Source organism: Prinia subflava, chromosome Z (genome assembly GCF_021018805.1).
Source record: "Prinia subflava isolate CZ2003 ecotype Zambia chromosome Z, Cam_Psub_1.2, whole genome shotgun sequence".
Classification (NCBI taxonomy): domain Eukaryota; kingdom Metazoa; phylum Chordata; class Aves; order Passeriformes; family Cisticolidae; genus Prinia; species Prinia subflava.
In genome coordinates, this window is record NC_086283.1 from 31,631,749 (window position 1) to 31,651,129 (window position 19,381).

Consider the following 19,381-nt stretch of genomic DNA (forward strand, 5'->3'; position numbering starts at 1 on the left):
GAAATTGGAAATTCCTAGCTGGACAAATGGCTGTCGAAAATAGCCACCTGCCTCGAGATGATCCCTTGTTTGGGGTCGGAGTTGACCTACTTATGGGGAGGGGTCAATATGCTTGCCCTGATGTGCAAGCTGGCCTTTCTTTCATTGTTTTAGATTCGTGCAGATACATAGGGATATCTGCATTGATAAAAACCAAGTTATCCTTCTCCCCAAAGGAAGACTTCTTAGACATAGCACAGAAGCCAGAGGAAGCTTTTAATGAATTTATATCGCGTCTGATGCAATTTTTAAAGACGAGAGTCGAGGATGTAACTTTGACAATGATAATTTTGGAGCAATTAGCAAGAAGCTATGCTAATTCTGCTTGCCAGAGGCTCCTGGAAACCATTCCAGAGACTTCTACTGTCCTGGAGATGGTCCAGACCTGTGCAGTTCTAAACACCTGTGATTCTATGGTGATTACCCCAACGGCTGCTTCACAGCCGGCAGAAAAGAGGCAGAATGATGGACATGAGACACAGGCAGATATTCAGCCTAGTGGAGAACAGGAAAAGGAGGCACAGAAAGTGACTCCCTTGTTTTTCTGCGCACAAGGTGTGGGTCCAGACCATACTGCAGAAACATGCGAGGCAGTGGGTCATGCTGAGCCCACGCCAAGCCCGAAAACTCGGAGGCGAAGAAAAAGACGAAGACGTCAGGGGGACGAAACAGTTTCCCAAGCTCTAGAACAAGAGCAAAATTCTCTGGCTGGTGTACAGCCATCATCTCAAGTGTAGGAAGTGTTGATGTTGCCACATAGCTATGGTCAGTTTTCCTTGGACCTTGCAGTGGGTTTCTACGTCCACATCCTATGTTGCATGCATTCTTTGAGAAAAAGTTAATTGCTCAATTTGTGTTTTCTAAGTTCTCTATCCTCAGGTTCTGGGATCTTTGCCATGGAGGTGGCCGCTGAAAGTCTGCTGAGCTGCCTCAGGTGCATTGGACTGATCCTGTTTGATCCTGAAACCTTGTGCACCCTGTGCCACCCTAGTGCCACCCATCACAGAAGCCTCTTCGAGATCTGATTAACAGGGACACGGACTGGCATCTTCTCTTTTCCTATATGGCCTCCATAGAGACTTTGGATCCTGTGGAGCTGCTGGACAAGGACTGACTGAAGCAGTGTGATGCTGAGAGCCAGCGGACTGTTAATCATGGACTCAGAGGAATTGTTTGCTACGGCTCAGTTTTATGTATGGTAGCCATTGTGACCTCTGTGGGGAAAGTGCACGTTGTTTGGGGGTTGTGGTTTTGGGACAGAACTTTTGAGGTTCAGAATTTTCAACTGAGTGGTAAAATTTTTCTTGGAATGCTCCTGCCTTTTGCACCGTATATTCCCTTGTATCTTATAAAAATTTAAATATATGAGGGTGTTGGTTGAATTATGTTAGACTATGCTCGAGATATTTTGAGCAGGTTATTGCAAGGGGTTCAGGGTGAAACCCTGGGTAGCAAAGGCAGAATCAGACCAACATGTAGCCCTCACACCGTCACCTAAATGAAGGTCGGTGAACTTTATACAGGTTTTTTTTTCTTTCTTTTTTCCTGTCATAGAATTGTTCATTTTTCTTTTTTTGTTTTCTTTTTAATATACTTAAAAGGGTGAGATGTTGCCATGAATTGTCCTGGTTTGCTGAGCGTTCATATTAAAGGAGAAACGTGCAGTTTCTCACGCTGGTGAATTGTAAACACAGGACCATGTTTTGTAAATATTGGCAATGTTATGAATACTTTCTCCAAGACAAGGGGAGGTTGAATGACAGCCTCCTGGACCAATGTGACAGGAGAGGTGGCGATACCCTTCTCCAATCCATGGTCACCTTGCCACAGATATATAATGGAAAAATAAACTAAGGGCAGGGCTTTCTGCCCTGCTGCTGTTGTTGCACCCAGATCTGAGTCCCCAGTCTGTTTTCCTGGTTGGGCCTCCACGGTGATACTCTAGATGTCAAAAGGAGAACAAGGAAACCACTTTTTGTGTGGCACTCAAAAGGACAAATTGAGGTAAAGCAACTGAGGTAAAACAATAGAGGCAAAGCTGTACCAGGAAGATAGCAGTTGATGTGGCAGCATTTTTATAAATACTTCCCTTAGCTGGAGTCTGCTGAACCTTGCAAATGTGAGATCTTGTTCTGTCAGCAGTAAATGTGCCACCATCACAGACCGTAGTACTTCACAGCAATCTAAGACTTAGCTCTAGCACTGTTTGTGCATGAAATCCTACTAGTAATGAAATCTCTCAATGAAATGATAAAGCCACAGCAAACACAGAGAGAGAACATTTCCCTTTAATGCAATTCCCCTTTGGAAGGCTGCAGGAACTGGAGAACAATTTGGCTTCTCTGAGAAATGCAGCATGTGTATCCATGACAGAATATCTGACTGGATAAAGTAGGGTTTTGTCCCAGCATCAAAATTATGTACCCAGCTTGCCACTTTGAGTTCCATGGAGATGAAAGCTTTTCCACATGAGTCTCTCCTGAAGTTATTGGTCACATTGAGCTTCAAACAGCTGTGATGAATGAACATCTTGAGAGGACCTGGAACATCTAAACTTTCTGCACTTCTTCCCTCTCTGCTGTCACTTCATGGGTTTTGTTGACTGACCTTCTATTGGTCAGATACAGTGATGTCAGCAATGTTATTATGCTGCAAAATCTGATTTTTTCACAGTTATTTCAGCCTTTTGGGGACCATTCTCTGAGCAGTAGCTAATTGCCTCACATCTCTATCCCTGAAAGACCTCAGTATTCTCTCTGGGGTGGTAAAGCATGAAAAAGATGCAATTTTTAAAGAGATAGTAATACATGGACAGCATAGACTTCATCCATCACGACTCTCAGAGTCACTCCTACTCTTTACAACACTTTACTTGTTTTTTGGAACAGCCTGCTGTCTGAGGGAATGTCAGCAGGGTGGGAGGAATGTTAGAAAAACTGTCAATCTGTCCTTCACTTAAGAGAGGTTTGGCTTGAGCAAGGCTGAAGACAGCTGGTGTTTCCAGCTCTGCCAGGAGTTATGGGATCATATCTACACAAACTGAGACTGAATGCCTCTTCTTTATCACTAGTTTCTCTATTTATCAAGCTCAAGTATCAAGAGATACTGTCTTGAGCATGGTGTAAATAAAAACAAGAAGGACTGCCAAATTACACTACATCAAAATAATTATAATGTCTGTCACTTTTATAGATCATTATTTTTTAGCTGGAAAAGTTGCACACCATTCCCCAATTCATGTCTGACATACCTTCCATCAACTTCTACCTGCCACAATCATTTAGACATAACACCCAACAAGACAGAACATTTTTATAGAGCTTTTATTTGTTTGTTTGTTTTGTTTTGGGGGTTTTGGTTTTTCTCCTTAACTTGCAGAAATAAATACTTACTTTTTATTTCTAATGTAAGTTCTGGCATATGGGTAGTAATGCAGCCAGACAACCATGAACCATACAAGAGGAGAAGCAAATCCTTAGCAAACGAGCCAGACAAAAATTTCCGTCCTTCCTTCCTAAGCACCCAAAGTTTTACCAGAAAGAGAGATCTTTAGTAGTTCAAAAGCTGCGTGTCTGTCACAGGAATAACCCCAAAAGTCATGTTTTACTTTGGCCTTACTCTGTGGCAGAACGGAATGGCAAAACCAGACAGGATGAGTGATTTCAGTGGAGTTCAGCCTCGCACTGCAGGTTTGTAGATTCAAGTGCGTCAGCCACTTTTGTTGGTTTCAGTGGATTTATTCGCATGTTGTGCACTGTGCATGTCCATAAATGAATGCCCTGAGGAGATGGAATCATAATCTGCAAGTTATCAGGCTGAGATTTACAAAAATCCTAAACAGCACACAAATCTGAGCGTAACTCTGGACTGCAAGACTGCTAAACGAATATGTCTCAGAAAATCAAGTTTAAGCACAGAATGCAGGGCAGGGTGCATAGATACAAACCCCCATCCTGTAGCAATTGCCACATATTTTAAACCTTCTCTGATCTCTGGATACTGTTACAATTTAGAAATTAATAACAGAATTTGAATCTCGCCTTTCTGTTTGATGGTTTTATCAGAGACTTAAGAGTTGTCTTCTCTCTCTTCTTACCATGCAGTTGTGATGAAAGGGAAGAATATTCATATTCTTTGCATTTGAATAGATGCAAGAAATGGGAAAAGAATTATAGTTTATCTCACAAAAGATAGGATAAGAGTCATCATCAAGCCCACATGGAGCATATCTGTTCATTAACAGATTTTCCAAAACAGTTATTAGTACTTGTTCAGTGTTCTTGGTTCTTCCTTTAAAGAAAGCAGGTTGTTGAAAGGTCTGAAGTGCATTTTTAAACATTAGAACATTAGGCACTTAAACAGCAGAAAATTTAAACATTAGAACTATACAAGATTCCCAGAAATCCACTAGTGAGAGTGGTAACTTGGCATTAATGCTGTTTAGCAGGTGGCTTTTTCACAAAGGCATATCAAGGAAATTCCAAGATGGAATTAATTAAAATGGAAATTGCAGACACAGCTAGATTACAAAAGACAATGAGCTAGAAACTCAGCTGGTACAAATCACTACAGAATCATTGAATTCAAAACCTGGCTCAGTGCTTGCTGGAGGACATCCCTGTCCTGATTCCAAAGTGTCTCACAGCATTTGTGGTCTGCCATTTTAATGGTGCCAGTGAAAATTATGGTCTTCCTGTAATCAACTTATTAATGACTACACAATATAATTACTGGATTGTGTGCAAACCATAGGGTTGAGTTTTGTTCCCTTTTCATTGCATAGTTTCTGTTTAGCTCAAATATCACCAGAATTTTTTAAATGATATATTGTTTTCTAGAAGGTACATTTTAATTGCTGGGTTTATGATTACTTTGAATAATATGAGCCTTATCTCCCTGCTCAGAACAAGCATGTCCATTCCAAAGCAGTGACATGGGGTCTTGTGCTTAACACAGTGAAAGCTGAAATGACATTTTCAAGAGGTGAGCCCAAGCTGAGAGCATGCAAATGTGTGAAATGTTTAGGTCATGCTCTTTTCCTTTGAGCAAACGTCTCTTGTCCCAACAAGATTGGCCCCTCAAATTATGACATATTAATACTTTAATTACACTTCTCAAAAATCTATGAAGAGAAGAGTAAGGTTTTTTATTTCTCAGGTAGGGAAAATGTCTATATTCTGGGTGTAAAGGGAACAGACAACCCTTTCTGAGTTTGATTTTTATTTTAAAAAGGGCAAAGTCTGTGACGTTTTGGTAAGAAAACAATTAAGTTGAGAGAACAGAAGCAGTTTAAACTGTCTTTCTCTTTCAGTTGTTTCTATAAGACTAAATTTTGTTCGGATTGAAGCAGTGATGAAGAGAGGTCATTAGTTTGTGAGCAGTTGTCCAAACTCTGCAGCAGGATTGCTTCTTATACTGTGATACAGCTACAGAAAGTGGTGGAGGTCCTCTGGCATTATGCATTTATAGTGCAGGTCCCTTCCCATGCAGGTCAGTCAGAAAGAAGCTAGTCCCGCTTTGTCCAAGGGAAACTGATAAGCAAACACTGTGCCATCAGTATCTTTTGGAAAGAAGGAAAACTGGATGATTTACAAACAAGCTGCTGAGCCTGAACGGAGCCTGAGCAGTGGAGGACAGAGTTAGCACAATAGATAACATTCTCATTGCAGAAATAATTGCTCCTGTTTCTCTGATGCCCGCTGTAACAGTGCTCCACTGTCAGAAACTATTGGGAGAAAAGTATCATTAGGGATAATTTTCCTCCTTTCTCTTTTTCATTGCAGTTTCCTTTATTTATTTTTATTTTTATTTTTATTTTTATTTTTAGGTTTAGGTTTAGGTTTTGGGGTTTTTTTTGGTTTTTTGTTTTTATTATTAATTTTCAATTTGCTTTCTTGCTTCCTCCAAGCATCTCCTGAACTGTTCCAACAGCAGTCAAGCTCACATTCACTGAGCATAAGTTTGTGCTTCCACTGAAATTGGATGATGTTTTTCCCTGTGGTGCTTTGTTCTCCCCTGCTGCTCTTACAGACTGGAGAGGGTCCAGGAGGGACAGAGGTGATCACAAGGCTGGAGCACTTGTGCTGTGAGGGAAGACTGGAGCAGTTGGGACTTTTCTCCCTGGAGAACATGAGGTTCATCACATGATTCCAGTATTTAGAGCAGAGATACAAAGGGGACAGAGCATCTCTGCTCACCAAGAGCCACGTGGAGAAGACAAGGAGCAACAATACAGGTAACACTGCGAGGGGTTTTGTGTCAACATAAAGAAGCAATTCTTTAGGAACAACCTTTGCTGGAATAACCTCTCCAGGGATGTGGCAGAGTCGCCCTTGCTACAGGTTTCCAAGTTACAGCTGGACAGGGCTCCAGAGAATCTCACAAAGGCTCCGTCCCCATCCCACAAAACATTTTACTTTCTGAAGGCCCTCCACTTTGGGCTGTTCTATGGCTGTATCCTTGGAGCAGAGGGCCACGCTCCCCATTCTATTTTCCAGGCTTTTTTTCAGGTCCCTTAGTGCCCAGCTGTGCTCACACCAATGCAGATCCAGTGCAGGGGAGAGAAGGGAGCGAATACCTGGCTGCAGGAAAAGCGCACAGAGCCTCCTCTCGTACCTTTTCCAGGCATGTTCCTCACACATGGACACATCTCTATCGAGGTGAGATGTGTAACATCACAGAGTTATTGATCAGCACTGACACATAAGGGTGTGTAAATACAACCCCTGAGATACCATGGCATTGGTGCATCACCATTTAATATGTTTGGGGTCAGCCCTCCAGGCCAACATATTCACAACACAGTGTGAGAGAAGCTGATCTTGGATTTTGTTGGGCATCTCCATGGAAGGGGAGTTGGGGTAAATGCTCTACTTCAGGACGCTGGTGACGCTGGTTTGAGGTACAGCCACCCACTCCTGTGCTTATATTTCTCTGGAGGGTGGAACCAAGGGTCAGACCTCATCACCCTCATCCCATTTCAGTTTCAGCATACTGCGTGAGTTGTCTTCCAAGCATTGGGCCTGATGAAATGCCAATGGTCACGTGGCACCCTTGGATTTCCTCCGTGGATCCAGCACATGAAAGAAGGCTGAGTTTCCTTTGGAGAACATTCCCACTGCTGCACTCAGCTCTTCCCAGAAAATGCCAGGAGGAACAAGTGATGCTGCAAGGTCCGAAATAGCCAAGCTGTGCCCCAAGCCCAGCCAGAGCCAGGTTCCCGGAGGTGAGGAGCTCCAAGTACTAGGATATGTGCTGGCAGACACATGATAGAGAAATGAGCCTGGCCACTGAGGGGGGAGAAAAAATGCCTGGCCTCTTACAAAAAGGCAATAATATTAAGGTGAAAGAGATAATGGAAAATTTGACCAATTTGTTCTTCAGATTCGTGAACTGTTCAGATACTCCCTTGACAAAGTCATGTTCGTTCATAGTATGAAAGGGCTGCACACTCAGCTGTGCTGTAAATAGGAGCAAAGTGCTTCTTGTCCATAAATTTGAGGTAACTAGAGATACATAAGACTGAAAGCAGCACTTTTTCCATATTTCTACTGCCTCTGCCATCTGAACATCCAGTCCTCTCCATTGCACAGCCTACACATTTCCAGTTCCTGTAGGACATGATTTTCTGTTCATAATCACCAAAAGAATGATGAGGGTGCCTATTTGTTAATTACATATTTTATGTTGGTTTAAACAATTTCTGGATTTGTGGCAACTGAATTAATGTTTCTGCTCAACTGTTGGGACAAGGAAATTAAGCCTGAGTTTGAGGTTGCCATGAGCAGTTGACAGTGATGTGTGTACTTGTGTTACACTTCCCCCACCAGTCTACAACTCCACAAACTATCCATAATGGTGCACTAAATGGTGTTTACATAATGCCTTTGAATAGGTCAGGTTTGTAGAGGTGAGGGTGAAGTCAGAGAAAGATAAACAAAGCTTACATGTGTTTTACTTGGAATTTAGATGTGATGTGATCTAAAATGCAGCAAATTAATTGTTTTGTTTTGTTCAGAAGGGTTATCTATTTTGGTCTCAAAGAGCTGATTAGGTTAAAAGATTGGCAAACGTTGTTAAATGTTAAGAAGGCTTGGAAAATGTCTCTTATTTTGCAATAAATGGGAGTGCAAGTGCAAACAATGGGAGTAGAAAATAATAGATATTAATTGACTTCATTTGGGAATGCACTCTATAATTATTGTATTGATTCAAAATTTAGTGCCAACCTCTTACTTCAGTATATTTATTATAAAATGTCTAAATCAAATAAATCACCATTAAACCCTTTAAATTCATTAATATCAAAAAGAAAAAGTAAGTGCCTGATAAAATGTCATGCTTTGGGACTAAGAGTGTATGCAGGAACTGTAATGACACACAAGCAGTGATGTTACCCCTGGAGCACTTGTGCCAGCCACACACCCCTGGGATGAATTGATGCTGAAGAGCCCAAGTAGTACAGTGAGAACTCAGTACAGAAACACCCCCAGTTCCTCTTTGTGCTGACCTGGCCCTTCAAATGCTTTCTCAGATCTCACAGCTCACAGCCACAGACTGGGGCTCACAGAGAGCCACCAGTGTTCGGGGTCTCTTGTTAGGAGGTTTGTGATGTTTTGGTGGGGGTTTCCTCCTCTTCCTTGGGAGGAGGAACACACTGATGTTGCTAACCCCTTCCTACCTGGTTTTGGGCCCACCTGAGTTTGTTTTCATAGGTTTTCTCCTCAAAGTCTACCCACAAGCTCCTCTTTATCCCCTTGGTTCCCAGTTCTGCAGTTTTTCTGGGGTTTTTGTTGTCTCCAGAACTGTTCATGCCCAATGAAGCTGAGACATCCTGCATTGACCAGTGCCCAGGCTGGCCTCTGTCCCTGTGCTGTCCCTGCACTCTGCCCCAGTGCCAGTGCAGCTGTGGGGTTTCACCCCACACAGAACAACACCTGGCACTGAGAGCTGAAGAGAACCTGCACCAAATCGTGCACTGCTCTTCTGCTTGAGAGAGTTCCCCCAGGCCTTGAGTGGCCTGGGCTGGACAGAGCCCAGGGGAAACTGGAGACACTTCAGTGTCCAGGCAAAGCAGAAATCATGTGTCTGGCAGCAGCAAAGTGTTACATTTCCTGGTCTCAGGGCACAGAAGGTACAGGACAGTAACAGCACGGGGTTGAGGTGATGTGGGACTCACCAACCTGCTGCGGTGGGAGATCCTGCTTTTCCTGTGTACTTGGAATAGGTGTGGAGAATCCCCAAGCCATCCTTAGTGTCAGGGTACCTAGCTCCTAGGGTCAAGTCCTGGCTAGCTCTAAACCCCTGTGTGTTACCCCAATAATGGACCAAAGAAAAAGACAGAGGTGCTCTTTTTCTTCCTCAGTATCAGAGTCCCACAACTTTATTGTAGAACCCAAACCCCAAGAGAAAGAAAAAGAGACAGAAATCCACATGGAGGGGGCATGGGGGGGAATTGAACAGGGGATACCGAAATCCAGAGGGGGGTACAGAATATACCATGTGCAAAATATAATAAAACTATTTTTGTGTGCAAATATGACAAACCACCCAGTGCAATATAATAATAAAAATGAAATAACTATTTAGTGTGCTACAACACTTAACCCTTTTTTGTTAAAATAAAGTTAAAAGAAAGGTGTTGGGCCTATTTTGATGCAGAATATGAATCTGTCCACCACTTGTGATCTGCAGGCAAATCAGGTTGCTCTTGGTCTGCAAACTTTGCATGGTTAACTGCTGAGGTAGCAGGGATTAAACTGTTGAGGGCTTTTAAAATTAAGTAACGTGGAACTCCAAACACTAACACAACTAAGAACAAAACAAGAAAAACCAGAATTGTTTCAACTATTGAAGTCCACCAAACTGAGAGTCCCCTGTCTTTGAACCTTTTGCTGAACCAGTCCTCATATTCTTGCTTTACTTGTCCAACTAAGCTTTTTAGTTCTTTGAGGGCAGTGTGGACTTTTGGTGCTTTCAATGTGAAATTCAGGCAACAGAGTACTTCAAATTCCTGTCACTTGTGTCCATGCAATAGCAGGAGGAAGTCTATGGCTGCCTGGTTTTGGAGTGTGGCCTGCCTGGTAATCTCTTTGTCTTCTAGGAAGGAGCTGATGGCAGTGGATGTCAAGTTTGCCTGTTTGACAACCCAGCACTCTAGGTGGCCCAGTTCACTCAGAGTTTTGGCTGCTGTGACCCATGGAAGGAAGAGGGATGCAGCAAATTCTTTTTGACTTGCCCCAGTAAATTACAATTTGGGTCCAAATTGTCAATGCCTCTCTTATGAATTTTGTTGATCGAATTGTTTTTTCGAGTCCATTCTCAAATCAAGGTCTGGTTGGGTGCCAACAGGGATGATCACTCAACAGTACCTGGCCCTCCTAAAAGCTGGGATGGGATTCCTGCCCATGCCTGATCTCCGCAAATTAGGAACAGACCTTTAGGGAGGCTTTTGGGATGTGCCTGAATGGGTTGTCTGCTGTAACATGGCTCAGAATATTACACCACCTTTTGGCAGTGAACTCTACTCGATATTGTAGTATGTTGTGAAAGGCTTTAGTGCTAGACAATGGGGTGAAGATAAAGTGGATGCAGTATGGTGCTGCAGAGGAACCCAACAGCTCTAATCCTTGGGGTTCCTGAGCTGGTCTGAGCAACTTTGGTAGCCACTCTTCTATGGGATTCTTGATCATTACAGCCCACCGATGGCAAATTTCACTTGGTTGTGTGTTGTGCAGTTTGGGACTTGGGTTAGGTATATGTGTGTGTAAACTGGCTGGATACTCTCCCACTTGCAGGGTATCTTGGGATAAAAAATGTAACCAAAAATGTGTATTCTATTTTCATCTATTGAAACCGGTTGGGTGATATTGTTCTTTATCTCTTGTAACTCTATCAGGGGAAGAGGGCTGATTCCTTCTGTTAATGGGACAATTGATAACACCAGATAAGGCAGTGCCTTCTTATCTCTTTCTCCACCCATCCTCCTCCGAGGGACATCACCTGTGAATGGGCCATTTAAGGCCTCTCACATGACAGATAACATTACTTCATTCCATTGTGAGATGCTCCACCCAGGGGGAGGAGCCAAAGCCTTTCCACCAGCATAAAACCAGCAATCCCAAACATCAATTTAGCCATTTTTTCCACTGAAATCCTGGAGGAAGACCGGACCCATCTCGCCAGCACTGTACCCTTTTTTTCTACAGGATCAGCTCTGCTTTGCAGAACAAAATCTGTCACTCCAAAAGGACTTATTTTGGACTGCTTCCAACACCCTGACAACAGGGTGTCAGGTCATACCTCTGACTCTGTCAGGGTTTTCTAGGACTTTCGTTTGTTTGCTTGTTTGTAGTTTCTGTACTACTGTATTTGTATTTTGTTTTAATATCCCTGGTAAACAACTGTTATTCCTATTTCTGTATTTTTTTGCCTGAAAGCTCCTAATTGTAATAATTTGGAAAGAGGGGTTTTTTACATTTTCCATTCCAAGGGAAACTCTAGTTTTCCCTGACAGATACCTGTCTTTCCAAACCAAGACACAGGAGAATACCTACCAGGCAGGTAGGCATAAGTCTCTTGCTGCTGCAATAGACAGGCATATATTTTCTTATTGGAGTGTCTGTGCCAAGGTCACACAGATGTTTTGGTTAAGTGACGTTCCACGCAGCTGTCAGACTGGTCAGCACAAACAGGATGACAATTTGGACAGGGCTTACCGCGAGGTTGAGTGGGAGGTGTTTTATTTCTAAAAGGAAAAACAAATATGTTTAAAGCATATTAAAAGTCTGAGATCTGCCTGAATTAACCCGATCTTAAGAAGATCTTTTTGTCTTCTTTTTCTGGCAGCATCTTTTTTTTGAAGCAACAGCTGCTTAATTCTCATCATCTTCTGCTGGTGCTGAATTTTTGGGGACAAAAGGGTTTACCCATTTTTGGGGTATCCAACACGGGCCTGAGGGGGTGGATACACATGCATAGCCACACCCCCAACTCACGCGCTCATAGGGACCCTTGATTTCCCAGGTTTCTGGGTCCCTAATTAAAACTGGTGGACACTGTGACAATTTAAACTGATTACTGTTGTTAAAGTGACATACCACTGGAGGAGTCATATTTTCAAATTAACAATTCAGAAAATTAATTGTGAACATGGCATTGTAGAGTTTTTGTTGTGGTGACATCCACACCGCGGAACTGTTTTGCCTAGCCAGGACCTGTTTGAGCGTCTGGTGGGCGCATTCAACCACAGATTGACCTGTGGAGGAGTGGGGGATGCCTGTTATATGCTCCACTCCCCACTGCTGGACAAACTCTAGGACTTCCTTGCCTTTGTACGCTGGGCCATTGTCAGTCTTGATTTTTCTAGGGATCCCCAGTACTGAAAAGGCTTGCACAAGATGCCGTTTGGCTTGTGTGGCCATCTCCCCTGTGTGAGCAGAGTCATAAACCACTTTTGAACAGGTGTCAGTCCTTACATGTACATATTTTAGGCGATCGAAACCGGGAATGTGTGTGATGTTTGTCTGCCACTCTTCACAACACTCAAGGCCTCAGGGGTTAACCCCCATTCCTAGCGATGGCATGACTTGGTGCTGGCCATCAGGGCAGGTGGCTACAAAGGCTTGAGCCTGACCCTGGCTGGAACTGATGCATTAGGCCTGGTGCATTTTGATGGTATTGATGGTGACTTAGCTTAGCCTATTGGAAAACATCTAGAAGGCATGCCATTTCTGCTGGGGCTGCAGAGGAATCTGCCTTGTGATTACCCTCGTGATCTCACCTGGCAAATTGGTATGCGACCTTACATGCATCACATAAAATGGATGCTCTTGATAAGAAACTAAATAAATTAGTTTTGAGACCAGCCCGAAGAGACACTCGTTCTCGATGTCTTTGAGAATTGCCTGCTCTGCCTTGGACACTACCCCCACCACATAGGCCTAATCGGTGACCAAATTAATTGGCTCCAAGAACTAGTCAAAAGCTCTCACAACTGCGGCCAGTTCAGTAACTTGGGGTGATCCCTCCACAAACTCTCCATCAGTTTCCCAATGTTGACTTTGGTGATTTCTCCAAGTCATCACTGGCTTGTGGGATGCCCTGTACTCATCAGTGAACACTGTGAGAGCTCTGTGAGTGGCCCATGACTCCTTTTCTCGTGAGGAATGAAGTGGAACTCCTCATTAAACAGTTTGTGGTATGGGACATGGACTAATACTTGTCCACTGTAGCTGTCCAGGGATATCTGGAGGTTGGCATTCACCTGGAGTAGACACTCAAACATCTCTTTGGTCAGCCTCTCAGGAATGTTCTTTCTCTCCCCAGAAAGCTTGACCAGGAGGTGAATACACACAAAGTCACAACCAGCCAGCTCACGCAGTCTCAGCCTGGCTTTCTGGATCAGCTGAGCTATCTTGTGGTCTTGTGGTCTTGTGATAGTCTTGGATCATTGGTGGGAGAGGAAAACCCACTCCATTATTAAGAGTGAATCTCTCTGTCCTTCGATCCATTGGAATATTAAATCATGCAAGTGTGGCTACATTCCTAGAACAATGAATTTGAAAGGCAGCTCAGGCTGGTAAGAGTGACCCTGCCTCTTGGTCAAAGCTTTTTGTGCTTTTTCTATTGCGGTTTTTGCCTCTGGGGTCAGTTCTCTGGGAGAGAGCAGCTCTCTCTCCTCCCTCAATAAATTGTTGAGGGGATCTAGGTCCTCGTTGGTGAAACCTAGCCAGGGCCTGACCCAGTTGAAAGACCCACACAGGGAATGGAGATCTGCTAGGGTTTTGGGATCACTTTTGATTTCCAATTTTTGCAGAACAACAATCCGCTCAGTGATCTCCAAGCCCAGGTACTTCCAAGGTAGCACCCTTTGAACTTTTTCTTCCTGCAGTTGCAATCCAGCAGAGGTTAAAACTTTAACCACTAGGTCAAGTGTGTTTTGGAGTACAGTGTCATCAGGGCACACATAAGCACATCATCCATGTAGTGGAGAATGATGGCTTCCCTTCTTTTGGCACCTACCAGGGACAGCAATGAAGCCACGTACCACTGGCAGGTCATGGGGCTGCATTTTAAGACCTGAGGCAATATCTTCCAGTGGTAGCGCTTCACTGGGGCTTCTCGATTAATAGTAGGAACTGAGAACACAAACTGTGGGGCATCTTCTGGGAGTTGTGGAATTTGGAAGAAACAGTCTTTGACATCTAGGACAGCCAATTGCTAATTTTGAGAGAGCATTGTTGGGGAAGGCATCCCTGGTTGGAGTGACCCCATGTCCTCAGTTACTTTATTTATTTCCCGGAGGTCGTGGAGGAGCCTCCACTTATCTTTCCCTGGCTTCTTTATTACAAAGACTGGGGAATTCCAAGGACTGGGTGTCTCTTCTGTGTGACATTTGGCCAATTGTTCTTTTACAATCTCCTCAAGCTCCTCAAGCTTTTCCTTACTGAGGAAGGAAGGCCACTGATGTACCCAGACTGGGGTGTCATCCAGCCACATGAACTTTTGGGTAGGGCACCCTACAGTGGCCTCTTCTAAAGATCCTGTGGGGTTTTAAGGATAACTAATTTGACCCCCCACTGGGACATGGTGTCTCTCCCCCACAAGGGAGCCTTATAGTCGATGACAAACGGATGAACACTGGCCAATTTTCCGTCTGTACCCTCAACTTGCCCAATGCTTTTTGAGATTTTTGCCAGTTGGAGCCCTCCTATACCTTGAAGTCTGCCAGGCACAGGTTGCAAGTCCCAGTGTGAAGGCCACATCCTTTCCGGGATAATCATAACGTCCAATCCCATGTCTAGTGGGCCTTCCACATGGAGGTGGTCTGTCCCAGAGGTTAAGGTTGCATCCCATAATGGGTTTGCCCTCACCAACCACTTCTGCCCAGTAGATGTCAGGTGCTTTGTCATCTACTGGGATCTCCACTGGAGTGGGAACAGCCTGGGTGATGACTTGCCTCTTGGCCAGGTAGAAGGGTGGCTGAGGGGCAACGCGCCAAGAGAATGAATTTAGGCATGATTCTCTTAATGGTCATGGGAACAATCTCAATCTCCACGGGTTTGTGTGCTGTGTCCCTAGTAACAAGATACTCACTGTCCAGTCCTGTGTGATCTACTGGAAGGTCTCATGACTTCTCTGGCAAGTCCACTTCAATGACTGTCCAGTGGGTAGACCTGAAAAGAAAAGCCTCTATAATTACAAGCTTGAAACGCCCACAAGGCTGCCAAGCTCTGTTAGATAAACATTCCTACTTTTTATCTTTCTGCTGCCCCACACCCAGCTTGCTTTCCTTTCCCTTTCTTGGTAAGAGAGAGTGTTTTCGCACAGTGGAACCCGCTGTGTTTGTGTCTTGGCATGATACTGGCTCACGCTCAAGTCTTAGTTTTTTCGATTGTTGGTTGTCCCGTCTTTCTGATTCCTCTGCTGTTGCTGCTGGATTTGGGGAAAGTCTCTGGCAAAGTGTCCAGGCTTTTTACACTGGCAGCAGGTGATGTGTTCAAGCTGTTCTGGTGACATCTGTTGCCTCTCCACTTCTGGTGTTGCAGCTGCTACAGTCTTTGGTTGGCTGATCTGGGCTTTCTCTCTGGTGTGCTGAACAGCTTTGCTTTCCTGGCACATACTTCTATCATTTGTGCCAGTGTGAGTGGAGGGTTGAGAGGCAGTCCAAGGATCACTCTGTGGCAAGCTTCATTGCATTCCTCTGAGCGTTCTCCTTAATTATTTCTGCTTGTGCCACTGGGTCTTGTACTTGTCTTTCTATTTGTGCTTGAAACCAGGTGAGGAACGGCAAGAAATTTTCTGAGCCATAGTGTTTAATATTGACATACCTACCTTGTGTTTCAACTATCGGTAATTAGTTAAATCCTTTTCTGCAACTCTACAGATTTTATCTAGAATGAATTTGAATAACACTCGAATTTGGTCCTTGGGGTTAGCCCACTGCCCCTCACCACACAGATGTCCATAGGTGATACCACTCCCTTCTATACCCTGGGTGCTTTGCCTAAGTTCTTCTAGAAGTCCTCTCAAAGATCTTTTCCAGGTGCTTTCTCAGAGATCTAATTCTGAGGGTGTAAGAAGACACCGGAAAATATCTTTGAGATCTGTTGGCACTAATTCAACAGATGTTAGGGTAGCTTTCATCATGCCTTTAAATATTTCACTATCTTGCCAAATTCTTTTTGTCTTTTGCACAATTCCTTCTTATTTTGGTAAGAGAAGGGCTGGTAATTTCTCATTGCATTATTCTTACCAATAAATGTGACAGGGACTAAAGGTGTTGTTTCTCCATCTTGCTTTTGATTTCTAGGGCTTTCCCACCCAGTCCCATTTCTGTAAGAACTGGCTGAGAGTCCACTTTTCCCCCAGCCCCTCTCCCAGCCCCATTCCCCCCGTTGGACTTGCCAGGAAGATCATCCTCCCCTGGGGCCCCACCCCCTTAGGAACAACTGGCACCAGCCTCTCCCCCTCCCCCCCCAGGCCCCACCCCCTCTGGGCGGGACTGGGTAGGGGGGACGTGAGAATCAGGAACAGGAAGAGGGCTGGAGCTGTCCAGAGAGGTGGAGCAACTGTGGGAACTATGACTGCAACATCTGGAGGCCGGATTGCAGGATGATGTCATGCAAGGTGGGAACATGGGGCAGGGGGTGTGCTGTCTGAGGGGAGGGAGGGGTTGTAAAACCAGACAGGGTTGGGGGAGGGGACATATGGAAATAGGAGTTATGGGAAGAAGAAGGGTAAGATGGAGGGTCAGCCGAGTGCCCCCCCTCCCCCTGTTTTGACCTCAGCCATGTGGCCGCCGCCATTTTGGACCCCAGCAACCTGGCTGGGGCCATTTTGGGGATAGAGGGTTTCATTTTCAGAGCCAGCAAAACACAAAATTTTAGGTACAGGAACCGGGAAAGAGGGATACAAGGGAAAGTTCTCTGTCAGCCTGCACACAGCTGCTAGAGCCAGGGTGCTGAAAGGGAAGTGGAGTGCCAGGGGGATAGTGGCGCTCATGCCAGGCTCCCTGCGTTTCTCAGGCTGCCCTGTGTGTCTCTCTCAGCTCAGAGGCAGAGGGAATGGAAGAAGGGGTAGGGAAAATGGCGGGGGCGGGGGGGGTGGGGGGGTTGCAGTGGCTGTTCTTTCATCTGTTTCTTAGTTAATTAGGAGGAACACTGGCATAAACTTAGATGCTATTTTGTTTACTTGTTCTACTCTAGATGTTACTAGTCCTCCAACTTTGTCCCAGGCAGAGACAGAACTTACATTCTGCTGAGTAAACTGAGGTAGATAAAAACACAACCACAGAGTGAACCGCTTCAATTTCCCCTTAGAGACTTTAACGCTCCCACTATTTAAGATATCTAGGGCTTGGGAACAAATACCTCTTTCCTGCACAGAGAGCTTAGAACACATTTTTGATGTTAAAATACAATCTGCACAGTTTCAATCTACCTCCATTTGCAGCAAATACAAACCAAAACCAAAAGCACTACAACAGACTTAGGAAAGGGTTTGCAGTTTCTCCTCCCCTCAGCTCTGAGGTAAGAGGGAGAAACTCACATGTGGGGAAGCCCACGCCTTTTAAATTCCCACTGGTAGCTACACAGAAGCTGCTACAGCATGTGGCTGTTGGAGCTGGGGAAAATGCAAAACCTGCGGGTTCGTGCCACCTGCGCTGGTAAAAAAACACCTGCCTGCGTTTGCCCAAGACCCCTCACCCATACCTGGTACCTGCTGCTACCCCCCAAGCCAAAACGCCCCCACTCACATGGGGCCACCTTTCCCTATAGACAGAGTTCTGCGTTCCATCACCCTCACACACTCTTGGGTCACTTTGGGGTCCCCAATGAGGAGCACTCACACCCTCTCTAAGGACCTGAGCTAGTCAGAACTGCTGCAAAGGAGTCCTTCATCCTGGAACCAATCCATCCTGGGCCTTGGACAAGTTGCCAGTCCAGTCCCTCGCCTTGTGGTGTGCAAAAGGCCACAGTTGCAACCAGGGCATTCAACTTTCCAAAAGCTTATATGATCCGCAGGTAAGATCCATGAGTGGAAGTCCAGCTACAGCATGCAGTCTCAGACCAAACGGGAGGCCACCACACTGGACACCAACTTACCAGGGTACCTGGCTCCCAGGGTCAAGTCCTGGCTAGCTCTAAACCCCTGTGTGTTACCCCAGTAATGGACCAAAGATAAAAGACAGAGGCACTCTTTTTCTTCCTCGATACCATGGTCCCACAACTTTATTGTAGAACCCAAACTCCAAGAGAAAGAAAAAGAGACAGAAATCCACATGGCAGGGGACTTTAAGCCTAGGGAAAAAGCGGGGGGGAGAGGGGGAGAGGAGTCACAACCAATGGGAAATAACCCAGGGAAGAGGAGGGGGTGTAGGGAGGAATCGCATGGGGGATACCAAAATCCAGAGGGGAATACAGAATATACCATGTGAAAAATATAATAAAACTACTTTTGTGTGCAAATATGACAAACCACCCAGTGCAATATAATAACAAAAATGAAATAACTATTTAGTGCACTTCAACACTTAGAATGGGCTTTGCTGTGACTTTCACTCGTGATGTTGCAGATTGTGGAAACAATTGTACATAAAAATGTGCAATAGGACCAGACATGGGGCTGACATGCTCTGCATTTCCAGGATATTTCATTGACAGGAGAAGATGGCATCAGTGGACTCTGGATCCAGTTGTGATTCTATGAATACTTCAGAAAAAGAGGGGTTTTTTCAGGGTGATTAAATCTTCATACTTGCTATGCTTTCTGTGACATTTGCATCTCTATTTTGTAAAACTTCAGAAATCTTAATCATCTTTGGGTCTGTAAAATATTACTAACATCTGCAAAAGTCATCATATTTTACATGCAAAAATACATAATTTTTTGACATTTGGGAACTGGAAGGAACTAATTTCTATTGCTGATGACACACAAAGAGAACAGGTTGGTGTCTTGGAGCCTATGTCTGCTACTGTTGACTGAAAAATATCTTTTGAAGTAGCATCCTATGGCCTGTGCATGGCTGGAATGGAGGTCCAGGAGGCTAGACAGGTGTTTATTACTGAGTGTCTGGCCTTTTCTGCCAAATAAAAATCACAAATTCTTAGAACTATTTATTTATAAAAGAAAAGTATAAAGGACAGATGTTGTATGTTGTGTGTGTGTATGTGTGTCACACCTTGAACATACCACATTATAATAACACACTCTCCAAAAATTCATTCTTTATTATGACCATTATCCATTAGGAAATGCCATGTAAAACTTAATCCTTTGTTCATAAGGACCGCACCCACTGAAAACAATTAGAATTGTTTACAGGGCCTCAGCTGCA